The following is a 15224-nucleotide window of genomic DNA, read 5'->3' as shown; positions in this document are numbered from 1 at the left end:
ATGTTCCATTTGTGTCTTTGAGTTTTGTGTAATCACACCCAGAGAAAAACTGATTTCCAACCAAATACAAGGCTACAAATGTAAAGCTGAGATGGTGCAGGAAAATACTCCTACAACACAATATTATGTCTGACTCAGAATAATCTGTATTTGTGATGGTTGGTCATGTGACCATATCCAGCACAACTTCACCAACTAACAAGGTGCATGAAGGGTGACAGAAGAGGTCAAAAAGCTCCAGCAACACTTGTACTATGAAGATCCACTTTATTAACAAATTAGAGTGACGTGTTTCGGCTTGTGGCCTTCATCATGAAACACATTGCACACAACATTTAAATAGAGGAGGTAAGAAACTGAGGATCATGTAAAAATAAATCCAAAAATACCCAAATACATCCACATAGATATCAGCCAATGAGGAACCTGCAAAGGTGGGCGGGTTAGGCTTGTTGGCCAGATTTAGAAGCTTGTAGAAACGGGTGAATTTATTAATTTATTTTATTTTATTTCACCTTTATTTAAGCAGGTCAGTCGCATTGAGATTAAGAACCTCTTTCTTTAAAAGGAGATCTGGCCGAGACAGCCAGCAGCAACAACACAAAGAGACACAAAGTTCAATTTACAAAAATGGAAACATGCATTAAAAGAGAACTGTCTATGAGTCCGAAAAATAACTTTCTGGAAGGTCAGCTGTACAGCCAGGCAGGCTGAAATCATTGACATCCTGTAGAATCTGCTTCCAAGTCTTTCATTTTAGATTTATAAACATGGAAAGGACACCAGCTCCTTGAGTGGTATCGGTGCATCTCTAATTTTTTCCATCATTATTTTCCAGGTATCCTGAGTTCTTGCAGCCATTTGACTCATTCTTTTGCAGGTGTTTCGAATTCTCCGGGTAAATCACAATGAGACATTGAAACAGAAGATGAAGATAGGATGGGTTCTTTGCTACCATCTAGTGGAGCAGTCAAGTATTGGGAATTTTGAGGAATCATTGTTACATGCTCCCAAGCCAAGGATTGAATTGAAGTATTGAGTTTCTCCGGCTATGGAAAAGGAGAAAACTATACCCGTGCAATGGATGAATACTTACCGCCCAAAAGAGTTCTAGGTCTTGACCTGTTTTGTTTTTTTCGTCCCTCTGGCCCATGACCCTATGTTTCATATGCAGGAATTTTGTCAATTTTGTGTTTAGTATTTAGAGTGCATGGCTCGGACGAATCCTGTTGAATCTGCCTGTTCTGTCGTTCACAACGGGAAGTGGCCAAGCGGCAAGCCGATGATGAAGTACAAAATCCTGCAGTTCCTCGAGTGTCCACTAGAGGCTGGCTGCAGAAGCACAGGAAGTCACATACACACCCATTCTAAAAAGCCTGTTTTTACAGCAGAGATTAACATGTTTACAGCCTGGTTCAAAAAAAGAACAAATAGGTCTGATTAACTCATGTCTCGATCGGCACACACTGTACGGGGGGGGGGGGGGGGGGGGGGGGTGAATGTTTTGATGACTCATCAGTTTTGATTTGATGAAGGATAAGAGTTATTCACAATAAGGCGTGTAGCTGACCTGATTGACAGGCGGACGCGGTGTAACAGTTTGTCAGGAGGCTTAAAACCTGCCTCAGCTCCAGCTCTCAGCCTGTTGTTAGATCTACTGAAAGTTAGACTGAGACAGCATTTCCGGTTGACGTCTCTCAGGCCTCGTCCATTAATCCCTCAATGGAAATAGCGTCAAAGGGGGGAGGGGATTTTCAACTAGCAAGCTTAAAAGATTATGAAGCAGCTTTATTACTTTCATGACGGTTGAACTAGCGATGGCCGATACCAAACTTTTTTATACCAAGGCAAATCATTTCTGATAATGCTTGTGTAACATTTTTTGAGTATGCCTTTTTTTCAAAACCAAAACTATATAAAAAAAATAATAATAAAAAACTTTTGAAGCTTGCCATCTAGACTCATAACCTCATGTAAGGATCTTACTTGTACATATTTTTTATTTTATTTCTGATGTGTCTCTAGAAACAGGAGTGGAGCTCCACTGTGAAGCCAACAACAAAGCGCACCACACCAACGAGATCTCCGTGGACAAGCTGATTGTGAGGCGAGGTCAGTCCTTCACTCTGACATTCAAACTAACGCAGGCTTTTCAAACTGATAAGGACCAGCTCTTCATCACGACAACCACAGGTTAGTCCTTCATTGAAATATTTTATCTGATTTTTTTTTAGACCAAAAGGAAAATCAATGCTTACATTTAATACCAACAAATAGTAATAAAATATTTGAATAGTCGGGCATCTGTTTTGTAGATTTTACAGGGTAGGAACTGTTCTTAACTTGGCTCCATGGGGTTGCAGTGGTTAGCGCTGTCACCTCAGGTTCCTGGTTTGAATCCCCATCTGACAGGAGTCTCTCTCTGTGGAGTTTGCATGTTCTCCTCGTGCATGTGTGGGTTTTCTCCGGGTACTACGGCTTCCTCCCGAAGTCCAAAGACATGCTCGTTAGGTTAACTGGTGACTCTAAATTGCCCGTTGGTGTGATTGTTAGGACAGCTAACAAGACAGGAAATGTCTGGAGGAGAGAGTGGGGGATGACATGCAGCAAAGGGCAGAGGTCAGATTCAAACCCACAGCTGCTGCAGCGAGGACTATAGCCTCTGTACTTGAGGCGTGCAACACTACCTGTGCTCCGTAACTTGCTCTCTTTTTTACAAAAACTAGATGTTGGTCCGGGGTGCATGTCATTAGACAGAAATGAATAAAGTCTGCAAGTTAGATAGATGCATATGGAGTACGTAGTAATTTAAGATATCAAGGGTTAATATTTGGGGTAGCTTAATCAAGATGGGATTAGGATGACCTCTGATATCGTTTCGCTCAGTGGTAGCATTTCTTGACAGGCAGCACATCTCGTCTTCTCCAAATACGGTCAATCGTGGCTCCCAATAATTAAGATTGTGACGGCCATATTGACACACCTGTGGCTTCAAAACAGTAGTCCAAAGACCAGAGGGTGATGTCAAGATGGCTGCATCCATTTCTTATACAGTCTTTGCAATTTCCAATAAAATCCTCATTTCTAAACAAGGGTAAAGGAAAATATGTTCCAGCAAAGGATGAATGAATTTGATGGACGTCCATCTCTGTCCTCAGGGGATCATCCCAGTGAGGAGCGGGGGACGACTTGGCGATATACAAACACGAGGACGACCCCGCTGATGACGTTTCAGCTCGCTGTAACCCCATCTACGTTGGCCGCGTGATCAGCGCCATGGTAGGACACACTCTGTTTCTATAGCTCCAAATGTTGATGTTTGAAAATGTTAACTTTGAGCCACTTTGTTTAAAGTAAAAGCTGGATTTTCCACTCAGGTGTTCGTTTCAATTAAGCGCGCTTAGAAAGCTAACATAACAAATTAAGATTGTGATCAATGTCAACATTATACCTGCTTCACAGTAAGAATATTAAGTACATATTTTTTACATTATTCGTCCAACTTTTCTTCTCTACAGAAGAAGTACTGATATTTTCTGGCTTTTTAAGTTTTATTCTTTTCCACAAATTGAAAATAAGGACTGATATGATTATCATTCTGCAATAAAACACACACACACACTTCTGTTCAGACTTCCTTGTCCATTTGTTTTCTTGCAGGTCAACAGTGAGGATGACTACGGTGTTTTGGAGGGAAATTGGGGGAGTTCTTTTGAGGACGGACATTCACCCAGTCACTGGACCGGTAGCAGTGCCATCCTTACAGAGTGGCTCGAAAACCAGTTCGAACCAGTCAAATATGGGCAGTGCTGGGTGTTTGCCGGAGTGATGTGTACAGGTAACATCAGGCTTCTCACACCTGGAATAACATCTGTATCTGTATATCGCCAAGTCGCAGCAAATGTTATCTCAGCACACTCTAAGAAAAGAGCAGTCGACCGAACACTTGGCAACATAAGAAACTTTCTTGAACAGCAGAACTGATTCATCGTGTTTTCACACAAAACCCCTAAAGGCTTAATATGGATTTTTCACACTTGAATGTAATAGAAATCAAGTATATCCTCTGAAAATAACTCTCTGAGTCATGACTGTCTACAATGGGTGTAACACCCGAGTCCCGAATGTTGGAAAACACTTTTATGACTTCATGTGTAAATATATCAAGTCCTTCTATCTGGTTTTTTGGAATCCCCTGCCGCGTGGTCATCAACTTCTCTTCAGCTCACGACAACAACGCCAATCTCACCATCGATACCACTCAGCAGCCTCTACCATCAGTGTGTGAATGTGTAGGTGTGACCTGCGGGGAAAAAGCGCTTTGAGTAGTCAGAAGACTAGAAAATAAATATACTCAGGTCCATTTATCATTGTATCATAAGTTCTTTGGTGCTTTCCAAAGGGCGTCCAGGACCCCAGGTTTGAAGTCAATGCTCCAAAAGAAACATGAAAAGAGTTAATTTGATTCATTTTTGATTATAGTTTATACTCATTACTGGAACTTATAGTGATGCAAGGAATACATTCATTATGTGAGCTTGCTTTTTTCAACAAATAATCAGCTCAGTGGTGCCAGGTCCCATGGCAGTTTAGCATGAAGACATGTTCACACCACACCTTCATCAAACAAAACCAAATATACCTGAGCAGTCCGCCAGATCCCCACAGGGGTTAAACCTTACTAGTTTTTATATAGGTTGGATCTTCTTGTTGGTGTGTCAGTACTAACCAACCCCCAACATAACAGAAATACCTTCAGCCTTTCTTCTTCCAATAAGGTATCACAGTGTTTTCTGATGTGGTGAAGAGTTTTATTGATGTGCTGAAAGTTATTTTTGAGACTGAATGAAACATGTATGTAGATGATAGAGAGGTGCCTCCAGGATTGCAAAATTTCCAATGTCCAGTTGGGGGGGATTCCCCCCAATAGAATAGACGAATAAAGTCAATGTAGGACAACCAAAAAAATAGGCTTATGATTTTAAAATGCTCAATACTGCATTTATGGTTCAATTTAGAATACGAACATCCAAAAAGTTGAGTACTGTGTGCTGGACAAAAAACATATCCAAAGACACAGGAAGATGAATGCATGCGTGTCTGATGAAAGGCGAGGGCCAGACACCTTACAATGTTAAATGGAGCAGCTTCTGGTGTGCAGACTTAGTCTTTCTCTGTCTCTGGTCCTCTGCTGCCAACTCCTGGGTGGTGGTGTGTGATGTGTTCAGGGTCGCATATACCCTGCTCCCCTCCAAGCTCCTATCTTATGTATTGAAGAGGTGCAAATGTGAAACTTATAAAGAAAGTCAAAGGAGGCCCGGCATCCTGGAGTCTGGCCCCGGAACCATGTCACCAGTCAGTAACTTTATTGCAAATTTTACATTTAACTCAATAACAACATCATATTGACTTTGCCCTTTTGGTATGAGCGGTGGTGTAACTAATTCATGGTTATAAAGCACACCCTAACATGGAATGCATTTTTGGTAGTGATGGTAGATATTTGGCACCAACAGCGATGCTTTCTCATGGTCTGCACTTATTTTATTACAAACAGGTTAAGACTGATTTGTTCCAATAAATGTGGTTCTATAATCCAATAATTACAAGATGAAACCTTTTCAACCTTCATAGGAAGTTTCATGATGGCTTGTATGTTGGGAAACAAAATAATTTGACATTAACAGGTGCCTCTTTAAAAGGTCACGAGCTCAGAGCATTGTAAGAAAAACCTGAACCTCAAGGGTGGTTGAATTCATTTTTTGAGAGTGTAAATCTAACTTTATTTAAAGTTTGGAGCTATAACCAGCCGCAATGCCATGATTTGCTAAATGCTGGTAAATGTTGGGACCCAGGAGAAAAACCCAGACAAGGCAGGTGAACACTAATCATGCAAGATTACCCTAACCTTAACACCAAACCCTGAAGGAAGACATATAAGGATGAGCCGTTGTGAAGTTGTGAGAAATTGGCAGCTTGCAGGAAACACAGGTAAACTGATAAGCTGCTTCTAATTGGGTCAGATGCTCTGCAGCTGTGCCAGCAGGGCAGGGCGCCTCAGACCACACCTCCAGTATCTGCTCCAAGGAAAACAAAAAACACAACACAAGGTCACAAAGCAAAACTGTGCACTGATAACAAGGACAAAAAATAAACACTGAAGTACAAACGATGAAACGCGATCCATTCTTAGTGAATCAGGTTGGACAAAAAAAGAGGAACAAGGAATACACACACATAATCACAAAATCAACACACCAACAGAGAAAATAAGTTGATATGTATTCTCACACTAACAGTGTTTACTCATGGTGGCGGTTCTGAGAAAAAGATCTGATTGGCTGAGTAATGTGACATGTGTAGAGGAAAGAAAAGCTTTGCCATTTAAGGAGACTACCATAAAAGCAGCAAAGGCTGCACTGTTAAAATATGGTGCAGACTGTCTCCCTCTGCTGGTCAGAGTTTGCACTGCATGGCAGCATCACACTAAAGACATCTTTCATTACATTTTATTTTTATAACAGTCAGAGTAGAAACTATTTATGTAACATCTGTTGGGTTTTATACTTTTTTCTGTTTTTTCTTTTTATGATTTTTTTAGGTTAACTTAAGTATGTGCATTGACTTATACTGGTACTCTGCTGAGGTTTGATGTACCTGCTCTGATCTTTATAAACAGTCAGCGCTCTGATCCAGTGGCGCTGCATGACTCGCTCTTTATGTCTCAGTTCTTGGGACATGTCCCTCTGCTGCTTCCCATCAGGCGGTGGACATATGTACTCTCTTGTATTGAAGAGAAGCTACTGAGCATGTGCAGCTTTTAAACAAGAGTTTATGAAGGTAGATCACTTATCTGAGCACCAGAGACCAGCGCCATGTCAGATAACAGTAACTTTAGACACGTAGAACGTTTTTAATCTTCATCTTTATTGGAGATAAAACATTTTACTCAGTAGCTACATATTGTTTCCTTCACCCTATTAAATTTGAACATGAATGTATTCTTTATTGAAAGCTCTTATTCAGTTATTCTCCTTGGGGCGGGTGGGCGGCGCCTTAGCTCCCCCCGCCCATAAACCCAGCACGGATAAAAAACATTTTAAGCTGGGTGACATTAAACATTAAACAGCTTCAGTCAACACCACACACGAGCATGGGACCATGCCTGAAGTCAAAGAAGCTGCAGACGGCGATCTTTGTGAGCATGCTCACAAACTCTTCAAAGTCCACTTTACCGTCAAGGTTCTGGTCCATCTCAGCACAGACCTTGCCCACCCTCACAAGGTCCCTGCTGGCCTTTAAAGGGAGAAGAAGACAGTAGAGTCAAGCCTGTGATTTTAACACAAAGGTCCCATGCAGAGAGATAGCGAGAGAGAGAGAGAAGAGAGTACCGTCAGGAATTGCCCGAGTTCAATATTTAACAGTTCCCTCATCTCGCGCCTGCTCAGGTAGAAGCCGTCGCCGTCTCTGTGAGAGTGGCCTTTGAACACATCGATGAGCGTGTTCATGGCGTCCTCCAAGGGGCTAATCTTCTGTCTCATCAGTGGTGGGTTGCTTGCAAAACACATCCTGGTGAACCTGAAATAAAGGAACTCACATCATCTTTGCAGACATGTTCAGGATTTATGCAAAAGTTTGTGTACAAAAACGATTGTCATCACAGCACATCAGAACTATTTTAAGTTTTTTATTTTTCAAATCGTTTTTTAAATCGTGGGGGGGAGGGGGTAATTTAAACTTTAAAAACTCAATGGATTTTATTTTATTACTTTAAACGGGTTGTGGCAGATTTGATTGACAGCTCTGTGCGCTGCATCTGTCTGTCAGTTCAGGAGGCTAGGTAGCCATCTGATTTCTCTTCTTTTTTACTTCGTTTGGAGAGTTTGTTTAACACATATCTGACAACATACATGGCTTGCTGTGTGGTTAACAGACCATCCAAGAAGTTGATTCTTCAGTTTTTTTCGGTAAGTGATAAAGGAGTGTTATATTTACTGCATACTCGTGTCGGTATATTTACAGACCTAGCTTGTTTAGCGTTAGCTTGTAAACCAGTCGGCTAACTGTACTCAGTGTAGCCCATTATTTACGGTCAATGGTTTAGCCGATCAAGACTCCCATTCATGCCAAAGAAGCTAATGGCAACATAGCTAGCCAGGACTATTAAATTGGGGGAAAATGTAATTCTGAAGTGTTTGAAATTTTAGTTGGCAAGATGTGGTAAGACAGAGTTTGTGTGACGTTAAAAACTAAAGGTCCACCTCGGTGGTTAACCGCAGACTGTAAATATTATGAATGACGTTATAATTAATGTTATACGCCACGCAAATGTCGACATTAAAAGACAAACTTTGTGCATATGATGGGATTCTTTTTTGTGGGAATCAGAACTTACAGGGGTTAGACAAAGTTCAGAGTCAGAGAGTTTTTTCTAGATCTGTCAGTCTATTTGCATTATCACATTTCTGTTTCTTTAAAAGGTTTTCCAACTATTCCACCTTTGTTGAAAGTTTGCTGATCTGTGTTACACAGTAGTCAATCCCTTTGGTTAAGTTGCCATAATTGTCTTGGACATTTTTATGTAGAGCACGCACATCTTGTTGCATTTCCACTTGAAGTTGTTCCATCATAAATCGAATCTCTGAAAAAAGAGAACTTTCAGAATTTTTCACTTCCTCTGATGTCACAGTTTTAATGCCTTTTATCATCAGATCCATTCGAGTTTCAGTTCTTTCCGTTGTGGAGGATATGATAGATTTGAGGTGAGAGAATAACATTTGTTTTGATCAACTAAGGTTTGGAATTGATCCTTAGAGTGAGTTTGGTTTTCATCAACACATTTTATCAACTCTTTCATTTCCTTGTCATGGTACTCCATTTTTTCCATCATTTTTTTCCAGGGATCCTGAGTTCTTGCAGCCATTTGACTCCATTCTTTTGCAGGTGTTTCGAATTCTCCGGGTAAATCACAATGACACATTGAAACAGAAGATGATGAAAGGATGGGTTCTTTGCTACCCTCTGGTGGAGCAGTCCAGTATTGGGAATTTTGAGGAATCATTGTTTCATGCTCCCAAACCAAGGATTGAATTGAAGTATTGAGTTTCTCCGGCTGTGGGAAAGGAGAAAATAAGGACTGATATGATTATCATTCTGCAATAAAACACACACACACACTTCTGTTCAGACTTCTTTGTCCATTTGTTTTCTTGCAGGTCAACAGTGAGGATGACTACGGTGTGTTGGAGGGAAATTGGGGGAGTTCTTTTGAGGACGGACATTCACCCAGTCACTGGACCAGTAGCAGTGCCATCCTTACAGAGTGGCTCAAAAACCAGTTCGAACCAGTCAAATATGGGCAGTGCTGGGTGTTTGCTGTGTACAGGTAACATCAGGCTTCTCACACCTGGAATAACATCTGTATCTGTATATCGCCAAGTCGCAGCAAATGTTATCTCAGCACACTCTAAGACTCTAAGAAAAGAGCAGTCGACCGAACACTTGGCAACATAAGAAACTTTCTTTAACAGCAGAACTGATTCATCGTGTTTTCACACAAAACCCCTTAAAGGCTTAATATGGATTTTTCACAGTTGAATGTAATAGAAATCAAGTATATCCTCTGAAAATAACTCTCTGAGTCATGACTGTCTACAATGGGTGTAACACCTGAGTCCCGAATGTTGGAAAACACTTTTATGACTTCATGTGTAAATATATCAAGTCCTTCTATCTGGTTCTCAGTGATGCGGTTTTTTGGAATCCCCTGCCGCGTGGTCATCAACTTCTCTTCAGCTCACGACAACAACGCCAATCTCACCATCGATTGATACCACTCAGCAGCCTCTACCATCAGTGTGTGAATGTGTAGGTGTGACCTGCGGTGAAAAAGCGCTTTGAGTAGTCAGAAGACTAGAAAATAAATATACTCAGGTCCATGTCTGTGATGCTTTCCAAGTTTTCCGAGTCCTATCTTCACGTTGTTTACATCGCCAGGACGGCCGGCCGGCTCATCCCCTCACGTAAAAAAGTTGTTTAATTGAGGGACTAGAGAAAAGAAGAATAACATACTGTACTCACTGCTTAATTGAATGTCATGTAAGCGTTTCTAGATCACGGTCATTACGTGTAAATGTACATGCAGTGTGAAGCTACGAGCAACCTAAAGCGTGCTAGCATTGGCACGCTAACACAACAATGCAGCGCGAGTTGTTTTGGTTTTATGCTGGAGCTTAAGGGCGACATCTAGTGGATCAAAAAGTTGCATATTCTTCCTTTAATGAGCATTATGTAATGTGCCTTATGAATGGGGGACTTTACAACTCAGGCAGTTTTTATCTTTTTCTGTCTCAAAGTTTTTCCAAAAGTGAGACTTGAAGTGAACCAAAATGAGAAAGAAGAGTAAAACTGGTGCCACATTTCTCTGCCAACCCTAGTTTTAATTGTTGCCTATCAGAGCTGCAGAATGTTGGAAAACACTTTTATGACTTTATGTGAAAATATCTCAAGTCCTTCTATCTGGTTCTCAGTGATGCGTTTTTTCAGGATCCTCTTCCACGTGGTCACCAACTTCTCTTCAGCTCACGACAACAACGCCAATCTCACCATCGATCGATACCATTCTGAAGATGGAATTGTGGGTAAAGAAACCAAGGACAGTACTTGGTGAGAACACACACACAGATGTTAACATTATACACCATGTTTTATCCACTGCACTCTGCAATTCTCTCTCCTGTGAAAAATGGACATACATTTTTAGTACAATAGTTGTCCTGGATAAATCCCAACAAAATAGGCCTACAAACACTAGCGTATGAAACTTTTCAAGATGTGTTGTATCATGGGCAGCTGTGGCTCAGTCACTAGAGTTGGTCGTCTCTCAACCAGAAGGTCAGGGGTTGGATCCCCAGCTCTGATGAGTCCTTATAGGCAAGATACTTAACCCCAAATTGCTCCCACTGCTTCGTCAGACTGTGTGTTAATGTGTATGAATGGGATTAGTTACTTCTGATGGTCAATTTACTTAGCAGCCTCTACCATCAGTGTGTGAATGTATAGGTGTGACCTGCGGTGAAAAAGCGCTTTGAGTAGTCAGAAGACTCGAAAATAAATATACTCAAGTGCATTTATCATTGTATCATAAGTTCTTTGGTGCCTTCCCAAGGGCGTCCAGGACCCCATGTTTGAAGTCAGTGCTCCAAAAGAAGCATGAAAAGAGTTAATTTGATTCATTTTTTATTATAGTTTATACTCATTACTGAAACTTATAGTTATGCAAGGAATACATTCATTGTGTGAGCTTGCTTTGTCCAACGAATAATCAGCTCAGTGGTGCCAGGTCTCAGTTTGGCATGAAGATTTGTTGACACCACACCTTCATCAAACAAAACTAAATATACCTGAGCAGTCTGCCAGATCCCCACAGGGGTTAAACTGTATCAGTTTTTGTAGGTTGGATCTTCCTGTTGGTGTGTCAGCACTTGCTAACCAAACCCATCGCCTTCAGCCTTTCTTCTTCCAATAAAGAGTCACAGTGTTTTCTGTTGTGGTGAAGAGTTTTATTGACGTGCTGAAAGTTTTGTTTGAGACTGTATGTGACATGTATGTAGATGATAGAGAGGTGCCTCAAGGACGCATTCTGTCCCATGTCCAGCAGGGGGAGATTCCTACCTTTCTACCTAATCTACAAGATAATGATCCTACTTTACAGTTGATTTATAACTGGGTTAACATTTTCCTAACACTGCTGTTTAAAATCTTCCTCAACACAGCATGATGTTCATTTGGTAAATTATGGTCCAATTTAGAATAAATTAGATGATAAAAGAAGGGTAGGCTTTAGGGCTTGCTACCAGTCCTGGACAAACCAATACCACAGATGACTTGTGGGCAGCTGTTGCTCAGTTGGTAGGGTCGGTCACCTCTCAACTGGAAGGTCGGGGGTTTGAGCCCATGCTTCTGCAGCCACATGTTGATGTGTCCTTGGGCAAGACACTTAGACCTGTATGCTTTGTCGAGTCTGGCGGTGTAAGCTCAAATCCATTTATCATTGTATCATAAATTCTTCGGCGCCTTCCCAAGGGCGTCCAGGAGCCCAGGTTTGAAGTCAATGCTCCAAAAGAAGCATGAAAAGAGTTCATTTGATTCATTTTTTATTATAGTTTATACTCATTACTGAAACTTATAGTCATGCAAGGAATACATTCATTGTGTGAGCTTGCTTTGTTCAACGAATAATCAGCTCAGTGGTGCCAGGTCTCAGTTTGGCATGAAGATTTGTTCACACCACACCTTCATCAAACAAAACTAAATATACCTGAGCAGTCTGCCAGATCCAGACAGGGGGTTAAACTGTATCAGTTTTTGTAGGTTGGATCTTCCTGTTGGTGTGTCAGTACTTGCTAACCAAACACACCGCCTTCAGCCTTTCTTCTTCCAATAAAGAGTCACAGTGTTTTCTGTTGTGGTGAAGAGTTTTATTGACGTGCTGAAAGTTTTGTTTGAGACTGTATGTGACATGTATGTAGATGATCGAGAGGCGCCTCAAGGACGCATTCTGTCCCATGTCCAGCAGGGGGAGATTCCTACCTTTCTACCTAATCTACCAGATAATGATCCTACTTTACAGTTGATTTATAACTGGGTTAACATTTTCCTAACACTGCTGTTTAAAGTCTTCCTCAACACAGCATGATGTTCATTTGGTAAATTATGGTCCAATTTAGAATAAATTAGATGATAAAAGAAGGGTAGGCTTTAGGGCTTGCTACCAGTCCTGGACAAACCAATACCACAGATGACTTGTGGGCAGCTGTTGCTCAGTTGGTAGGGTCGGCCACCTCTCAACTGGAAGGTCGGGGGTTTGAGCCCATGCTTCTGCAGCCACATGTCGATGTGTCCTTGGGCAAGACACTTAGACCTGTATGCTTTGTCGAGTCTGGCGGTGTAAGCTCAAGTCCATTTATCATTGTATCATAAATTCTTCTGCGCCTTCCCAAGGGCGTCCAGGAGCCCAGGTTTGAAGTCAATGCTCCAAAAGAAGCATGAAAAGAGTTAATTTGATTCATTTTTTATTATAGTTTATACTCATTACTGAAACTTATAGTCATGCAAGGAATACATTCATTATGTGAGCTTGCTTTTTCCAACAAATAATCAGCTCAGTGGTGCCAGGTCCCATGGCAGTTTGGCAGATATGTTCACACCACACCTTCATCAAACAAAACTAAATATACCTGAGCAGTCTGCCAGATCCCCACAGGGGTTAAACCGTACCAGTTTTTATATAGGCTGGATTTTCCTGTTGGTGTGTCAGTACTAACCAACCCCCAACATAACAGAAATACCTTCAGCCTTTCTTCTTCCAATAAGATATGCTACTGGGCGATAGTCATTAAGGCAAGCTGGAGAGGCATTCTTCGGTACAGGGACAATAATGGCTTTTATCAGACTACCATAAAAGCAGCAAAGGCTGCACTGTTAAAATAGAAGTGCACATCAAATAAGTCTGGGTCTGGGCAGCATGGCATCTTAGTCCGGATTCGTACCGGGGTATGCCATTTGTTGACCTTTGGTGTAATTCATGAAATGGTATGGTATCGCTGGTTAGGGTGAGATAAGAAAATGTAGATCTCAAATCGTCCCAATTTTCTACGAACTGTATGACACTATGCATTTGAAATTTCTCTCACAAACTTTGGTTTATAAGGAAATGTTCCTTACAGTTCTGGGTCATAATGAATGGGCGTTGTGGGATATGTGACTCAAATAAAACCTTCTTTGTCTGAAATTTCTCTTTGTTTTAGGTGTCAAAGCCGATTAACGGTAAGGCTGTGAGCCAGAAATTGGTGCTGAGCAGTGAAAGTACTGCTGACAGGCCGCTGATCATCAACATTGCCGTTCAAGCCATGAACTACACCGGACACCTAGCTGGATACATTCAGGATGAGGAGTGGGAAAAGACACTGCTGCCAGGAAAAGGTGAAGCTTCTTTTGCGGACAGGACAGAGATTTTGATTAGAAAGGCAGAAAGTGAAAGACCGGGATCTCAAATTTGTCTGACGTCTTACATTATTTTCTCTCTTGTAGCTCTGACAATGCCGATTGTGGTCCCGTTCTCAGTCTACTCTAAGCCCATGTTAGAGTGTGACATCATGAAGATCTCAGTCCTGGTTAAAGACAAAGAGAAGCCAGACCACCCATACCTGGGAAAGGTCGACGTTGTGCTGCTTGACCCACCGATCTCCGTCACTGTTAGTAGAAAACATTTTTCTTTCTCTATCATCACCTGCCATCGACCTTTGTCCAGCTGTCTGTCACGTCATTTACCAGCTGTGATAATAACCTGATCAGTCTAATATTAACGTTATTGTAATGATGATGTAATTGGGATAGAATAGATGCAAGGTTGATATTAATAGTTGCATAGCTTAGATTCACTTTTGATTTAATGATGTCGACCGTAGGTACCACGAGCAGGCCTGATAACTGAAAGTTCTACCTCCCATAGTACATTTAGAGACTGTAGGTACCACGAGCAGGCCTGATAACTAAAGGCTCTACCTCCCATAGTACATTTAGAGACTCTCGGTATGACCCTACGTTAGAAAGTCATGTCTGTAGGTAAAGATTACTGAACACAAGAATGCAGATTAACCTGATATAAAGTGATAGTGGAGGAGTGAACACACACACACACACACACACACACACACACACACACACTCTCACCTTTCTCTGTGAGTGAGTAATAGGATCATGATGAGCCTGCACCAGTTTCCCTGCAACAATAAAAGCTGTGTACTTATTCTCTACACAAGCTCGTTTCTGCACATTTTTAGATCATGTCGACAATGTTTCTATATTTAGAAGTCCTCAGTCCTGCTGAGCCGGTGTAAACGTGCATGTTTTTGTTTAATTTGTTGAACTGTGTGCACGAATAAAATGTTTATGAAAAATCCATGTTCCATTTGTGTCTTTGAGTTTTGTGTAATCACACCCAGAGAAAAACTGATTTCCAACCAAATACAAGGATACAAATGTAAAACTGAGATAGTGCAGGAAAATACTCCTACAACACAATATTATGTCTGACTCTGAATAATCTGTATTTGTGATGGTTGGTCATGTGACCATATCCAGCACAACTTCACCAACTAACAAGGTGCATGAAGGGTGACAGAAGAGGTCAAAAAGCTCCAGCAACACTTGTACTATGAAGA

At 41.3% G+C, this 15224-nt stretch overlaps 1 long non-coding RNA gene across 1 annotated transcript; it reads left to right on the top strand.

Annotated features, from left to right (window-relative positions):
• Positions 1–1811: 1811 nt before the first annotated feature.
• Positions 1812–3832, top strand: LOC136179193 (uncharacterized). Its single transcript, XR_010666396.1, has 3 exons — positions 1812–2193; positions 3159–3279; positions 3661–3832. It is a non-coding gene; the product is annotated as an uncharacterized lncRNA (long non-coding RNA).
• Positions 3833–15224: the final 11392 nt, after the last annotated feature.

This window comes from Labrus bergylta, chromosome 5 (assembly GCF_963930695.1).
Source record: "Labrus bergylta chromosome 5, fLabBer1.1, whole genome shotgun sequence".
Taxonomy (NCBI): domain Eukaryota; kingdom Metazoa; phylum Chordata; class Actinopteri; order Labriformes; family Labridae; genus Labrus; species Labrus bergylta.
Note: the sequence above shows the minus strand (reverse complement) of the source record. Positions and strands in the feature narration are given on the sequence as shown.